This window comes from Bombina bombina, chromosome 2 (genome assembly GCF_027579735.1).
Source record: "Bombina bombina isolate aBomBom1 chromosome 2, aBomBom1.pri, whole genome shotgun sequence".
Classification (NCBI taxonomy): Eukaryota; Metazoa; Chordata; class Amphibia; order Anura; family Bombinatoridae; genus Bombina; species Bombina bombina.
In genome coordinates, this window is record NC_069500.1 from 1,327,013,960 (window position 1) to 1,327,021,444 (window position 7,485).

Sequence of the window (7,485 nt, forward strand, 5' to 3'; positions counted from 1 at the left end):
GCAGCTCTGAAATATGGCCAAACTGGTGGCAAGTGGCATCTTGGCAGCTGCACGCTTGACTTTTCTCAGTTCATGGGCAGTTATTTTGCAACTTGGTTTTTCCACACGCTTCTTGCGACCCTGTTGACTATTTTGAATGAAACACTTGATTGTTCGATGATCACGCTTCAGAAGCTTTGCAATTTTAAGAGTGCTGCATCCCTCTGCAAGATATCTCACTATTTTTTACTTTTCTGAGCCTGTCAAGTCCTTCTTTTGACCCATTTTGCCAAAGGAAAGGAAGTTGCCTAATAATTATGCACACCTGATATAGGGTGTTGATGTCATTAGACCACACCCCTTCTCATTACAGAGATGCACATCACCTAATATGCTTAATTGGTAGTAGGCTTTCGAGCCTATACAGCTTGGAGTAAGACAACATGCATAAAGAGGATGATGTGGTCAAAATACTCATTTGCCTAATAATTCTGCACTCCCTGTATATATGTGTGTGTGTGTGTGTGTGTACATATGTATTTAAATACGAGTGACAAATTTACATTTTGACCAAAATATAAGGTACAAATAAATATAAGATTACTATGAATATATGGTAATTCACTTATTAGATTAAGACAATTCAGTGTCCATCTCATAATGTGCATAAAGGACTTACATTTACACCTGATATCATGATGCACATTTTAATTTTCATAAAATAATTTATGCACTCCAAGTTACAGAGAGTTCTGCTCCTTAGAATATGTATAGAGCATAAACTCTGTGAAAGCAATTTTTTTTTGAGCAAGTATAGAACACAGATCAATGAAGCCAGTCACTGGACAAGTTCATTATTTCCATGTATTAACTCTTGTTAAATATATACTTAGTAGCAGTGCTACTGTAAATGCTTTTTTTTATTATTATTACTAGATTGGCACTTGGGAGAATACACAAAGTACCGATCTCACAGTTTTAGCATCTTTTGACTGGTGCATATATGCAATCAAACACATGCACATTGAGAATGCAGTATGTCAGTTGATGCATGCACTTCTGAGATCAGATGTTTGTGGAAATTGTGAAAAACACGTTTCACAGGAAAAGGGGTCGATAAAATAATGAAAATATAAAGAAAATAATTTTTACTACACAGAATTAAAGGAGGGAAAGAGAGCCCATCTTATTTGAGGGGTTTCTTGCAGCTGCATGGAATGCAATTACATTTTATCAGCTTTGTGGCTGAGTACATTGCCCCTTTAAAGATACATTTAACAATATAATTATACACCTAGATTACGAGTTTTGCGTTAGTGTTTTAACGGCACCGCAGCCATTACGAGTCTTGACCATATAGCTGTATCGCAAGCCTTTTAGCCTGTAACGCAACGTCAGTCCCACACTCGTAATAATGACGTTTTTCATGGGACTTCCATAGCGCTGCCATTACGAGTTTTGTGGTGAGGCTAAAAATCTTGCGTTACACCCTATAACAACAAGATCCGTACCGCGATCTGAGAGCAGTAGTAATGAGTTTTACGCAACAAAACTGTTACATAAAACTCATAACTAAAGTGTTAGAAAAGTAGACTAACACCCATAAACTACCTATTAACCCCTAAACCGAGGCCCTCCCGCATTGCAAACACTAATTTACATTTATTAACCCCTAATCTGCTGCTTCGAAATTGCCGCCACTAATAAAAATTATTAACCCCTATTCTGCCGCTCCCCTACATCGCCTCCATTATACTAAAGTTATTAACCCCTAAACCGCCGCCCTCCTGCATAGCAAACACTATTTAAATATTATTAACCCCTAATCTGCCGTCCGCCCACATCGCCCACGATAATAAACCTATTAAACCTTAAACCAAAAGCCCCCACAACAAAATAAACTAATTTAAACTAGTAACCCCTAAACCTAACGCCCCCTAAGTTTATATTTAAATTACAATTTCCCTATCTTAAATTAAATTAAAATTTACCTGTCAAATTAAAAAAACTAACGGCTAGATTTGGAGTTTTGTCGGTAACGACCCGAAAAACTAACGCCGGCTTTTTTCTGGCCGCACCATAAAAATAACTCTGCTATTGAGAGTCCACATAAAGGCTGCGTTATGCTCCAAAAAAGGAGCGTAGAGCATTTTTAACGCAGCTTCAACTCTCGATACCAGAGTTGCTTACGCAAGCGGCCAGCCTCAAAAACGTGCTCGTGCACGATTCCCCCATTGGAAACGATGGAGCTGTTTGAGCTGAAAAAAAACACCTAACACCTGCAAAAAAGCCGCGTTCAGCTCCTAACGCAGCCCCATTGTTTGCTATGCAGTAACACTTCCTACGTCTGCACCTAACACTCTAACATGTACCCCGAGTCTAAACACCCCTAACCTTACACTTATTAACCCCTGATCTGCCGCCCCCGCTATCGCTGACCACTGCATATTATTATTAACCCCTAATCTGCCGCTCCGTAAACCGCCGCTACTTACATTATCCCTATGTACCCCTAATCTGCTGCCCTAACATCGCCGACCCCTATATTATATTTATTAACCCCTAATCTGCCCCCCACAACGTCGCCTCCACCTGCCTACACTTATTAACCCCTAATCTGCCGACCGGACCTGAGCACTACTATAATAAAGTTATTAACCCCTAATCCGCCTCACTAACCCTATAATAAATAGTATTAACCCCTAATCTGCCCTCCCTAACATCGCCGACACCTAACTTCAATTATTAACCCCTAATCTGCCGACTGGAGCTCACCGCTATTCTAATAAATGTATTAACCCCTAAAGCTAAGTCTAACCCTAACACTAACACCCCCCTAAGCTAAATATAATTTACATGTAACAAAATTAATTAACTCTTATTAAATAAATTATTCCTATTTAAAGATAAATACTTACCTGTAAAATAAATCCTAATATAGCTACAATATAAATTATAATTATATTATAGCTATTTTAGGATTAATATTTATTTTACAGGTAACTTTGTATTTATTTTAACCAGGTACAATAGCTATTAAATAGTTAAGAACTATTTAATAGCTAAAATAGTTAAAATAATTACAAATTTACCTGTAAAATAAATCCTAACCTAAGTTACAATTAAACCTAACACTACACTATCAATAAATTAATTAAATAAACTACCTACAATTACCTACAATTAACCTAACACTACACTATCAATAAATTAATTAAATACAATTCCTACAAATAAATACAATTAAATAAACTAGCTAAAGTACAAAAAATAAAAAAGAACTAAGTTACAAAAAATAAAAAAATATTTGCAAACATAAGAAAAATATTACAACAATTTTAAACTAATTACACCTACTCTAAGCCCCCTAATAAAATAACAAAGCCCCCCAAAATAAAAAAATGCCCTACCCTATTCTAAATTACAAAAGTTCAAAGCTCTTTTACCTTACCAGCCCTGAACAGGGCCCTTTGCGGGGCATGCCCCAAAGAATTCAGCTCTTTTGCCTGTAAAAAAAAACATACAATACCCCCCCCCAACATTACAACCCACCACCCACATACCCCATATCTAACCCAAACCCCCCTTAAATAAACCTAACACTAAGCCCCTGAAGATCTTCCTACCTTATCTTCACCCTGCCAGGTTCACCGATCCGTCCTGAAGAGCTCCTCCGATGTCCTGATCCAAGCCCAAGCGGGGGGCTGAAGAGGTCCATGATCCGGCTGAAGTCTTCATCCAAGCGGGAGCTGAAGATGTCCATGATCCGGCTGAAGTCTTCATCCAAGCGGGAGCTGAAGAGGTCCATGATCCGGATGAAGTCTTCTATCAACGGCATCTTCAATCTTCTTTCTTCCGGATCCATCTTGCAGACCTCCGACACGGAACATCCTCTTCTCCCGACGCCTACTAGCCGAATGACGGTTCCTTTAAGGGACGTCATCCAAGATGGCGTCCCTCGAATTCCGATTGGCTGATAGGATTCTATCAGCCAATCGGAATTAAGGTAGGAATATTCTGAATGGCTGATGGAATCAGCCAATCAGAATCAAGTTCAATCTGATTGGCTGATCCAATCAGCCAATCAGATTGAGCTCGCATTCTATTGGCTGATCGGAACAGCCAATAGAATGCGAGCTCAATCTGATTGGCTGATTGGATCAGCCAATCGGATTGAACTTGATTCTGATTGGCTGATTCCATCAGCCAATCAGAATATTCCTACCTTAATTCCGATTGGCTGAAAGAATCCTATCAGCCAATCGGAATTCGAGGGATGCCATCTTGGATAACGTCCCTTAAAGGAACCGTCATTCGGCTAGTAGGCGTCGGGAGAAGAGGATGTTCCGCGTCGGAGGTCTGCAAGATGGATCCGGAAGAAAGAAGATTGAAGATGCCGTTGATAGAAGACTTCATCTGGATCATGGACCTCTTCAGCTCCCGCTTGGATGAAGACTTCAGCCGGATCATGGACCTCTTCAGCTCCCGTTTGGATGAAGACTTCAGCCGGATCATGGACCTCTTCAGCCCCCCGCTTGGGCTTGGATCAGGACATCGGAGGAGCTCTTCAGGACGGATCGGTGAACCTGGCAGGGTGAAGATAAGGTAGGAAGATCTTCAGGGGCTTAGTGTTAGTTTTATTTAAGGGGGGTTTGGGTTAGATTAGGGGTATGTGGGTGGTGGGTTCTAATGTTGGGGGGGTATTGTATGTTTTTTTTACAGGCAAAAGAGCTGAATTCTTTGGGGCATGCCCCGCAAAGGGCCCTGTTCAGGGCTGGTAAGGTAAAAGAGCTTTGAACTTTTGTAATTTAGAATAGGGTAGGGCATTTTTTTATTTTGGGGGGCTTTGTTATTTTATTAGGGGGCTTAGAGTAGGTGTAATTAGTTTAAAATTGTTGTAATATTTTTCTTATGTTTGTAAATATTTTTTTATTTTTTGTAACTTAGATCTTTTTTATTTTTTGTACTTTAGCTAGTTTATTTAATTGTATTTATTTGTAGGAATTGTATTTAATTAATTTATTGATAGTGTAGTGTTAGGTTAATTGTAGGTAATTGTAGGTAGTTTATTTAATTAATTTATTGATAGTGTAGTGTTAGGTTTAATTGTAACTTAGGTTAGGATTTATTTTACAGGTAAATTTGTAATTATTTTAACTATTTTAGCTATTAAATAGTTCTTAACTATTTAATAGCTATTGTACCTGGTTAAAATAAATACAAAGTTACCTGTAAAATAAATATAAATCCTAAAATAGCTATAATATAATTATAATTTATATTGTAGCTATATTAGGATTTATTTTACAGGTAAGTATTTATCTTTAAATAGGAATAATTTATTTAATAAGAGTTAATTAATTTCGTTAGATGTAAATTATATTTAACTTAGGGGGGTGTTAGTGTTAGGGTTAGACTTAGCTTTAGGGGTTAATACATTTATTAGAATAGCGGTGAGCTCTGGTCGGCAGATTAGGGGTTAATAAGTGTAGGCAGGTGGAGGCGACGTTGTGGGGGGCAGATTAGGGGTTAATAAATATAATACAGGGGTCGGCGGTGTTAGGGGCAGCAGATTAGGGGTACATAAGGATAACGTAGGTGGCGGTCGGCAGATTAGGGGTTAAAAAAAATTATTCGAGTGTCGGCGATGTGGGGGGACCTCGGTTTAGGGGTACATAGGTAGTTTATGGGTGTTAGTGTACTTTAGAGTACAGTAGTTAAGAGCTTTATAAACCGGCGTTAGCCCAGAAAGCTCTTAACTACTGACTTTTTTCCTGCGGCTGGAGTTTTGTCGTTAGATGTCTAACGCTCACTTCAGAAACGACTCTAAATACCGGAGTTAGAAAGATCCCATTGAAAAGATAGGATACGCAATTGACGTAAGGGGATCTGCGGTATGGAAAAGTCGCGGATGAAAAGTGAGCGTTAGACCCTATTTTGAGTGACTCCAAATACCGGCGGTAGCCTAAAACCAGCGTTAGGAGCCTCTAACGCTGGTTTTCACGGCTAACGCCAAACTCCAAATCTAGGCCTAAGTTTAAACTAACAATTAAACTAATATAACTATTTAACTAATTTTACTCTAACTACCAATTAAATAAAACTAAAATACACATAAAAAAAATCCTAACACTACTCTAAAAATTACAAACTATCTAATTACAAAAAAATACTAAATTACAAAAAAATAACAAACAAAATTATCCAAAATAAAAAAGAATTACACCTAATCTAATAGCCCTATAAAAAATAAAAACCCACCCAAAATAAAAAAAACCCTAGCCTACAATAAACTACCAATAGCCCTTAAAAGGGCCTTTTGTAGGGCATTGCCCTAAGTTAAACAGCTCTTTTACCTGTAAGCTAACTATTGCCCTGAAAAGGGTATTTGTATGGGCATTGCCCTTAAAAGGGCATTTAGCTCTTTTGCATTGCCCTGAAAAGGGCTTTTAGCTTGTTTATGAAAAGCCCAAACCCTAAACAAAAAAAAAAAAAAAACAACACCCAAAAAAAACCTTAAAAAAACCTATCACTAACCCTCGAAGATTCACTTACAGTTTTTGAAGTCCCGCTTGAACGATCTTCATCCAGGCGGCAAAATCATCATCCAGACGGCGAGAAGTCTTCATCCAAGCGGCCTCTTCTATCTTCATCCAGGTGGCAACGTCCTCATCCAGGCAGCGAGAAGTCTTCATCCAGGCGGCCTCTTCTATCTTCATCCAGGTGGCAACGTCCTCATCCAGGCGGCGAGAAGTCTTCATCCAGGCGGCCTCTTCTATCTTCATCCAGGCGGCATCTTCTATCTTCATCCGCGCGGAGCAGTTCCATCCTGAAGACATTCGGATGAAGATTTGAACAGCTAATAGAATTTCAGAAGCTCTCATCCTATTGGCTGTTTTGCATTTCCAAAATCAAATCAGGCAATAGGAATGCAAGAGACGCCATCTTGAATCATGTACCTTGCATTGAATATTCAGTAAATGGCAGCGACCGTATGAAGAGAATGCTCCGCACCGGATGTCTTCAGGATGGACCCGCTCCACGCCGCTGGGATGAAGATAGAAGATGCCGCCTGGATGAAGATAGAAGAGGCCATCTGGATGAAGACTTCTCGCCGCCTGGATGAGGACTTCGCTGCCTGGATGAAGATCGTTCAAGCCGGACTTCAAAAACTGTAAGTGGATCTTCAGGGTTTTTTTTTTTTTTTTTTATAAGGTTTGGGCTTTTCATAAATGTTCTTTTCAGGGCAATGCAAAAGAGCTAAATACCCATACAAATGCCCTTTTCAGGGCAATGGTTAGCTTAGGTTTTTTATTTTCTGGGTTGGGGGTGTGGGTTTGTAATGTTAGTGGCTGTTTGTATTTATTTTTTTTTTCAGCTAAAAGAGCTGTTTAACTTAGGGCAATGCCCTACAAAAGGCCCTTTTAAGGGCTATTGGTAGTTTTTTCTAGATTAGGTTTTTTATTTTGGAGTGTTTTTTTTTTTTTTTAAAATGGGTATTAGAAT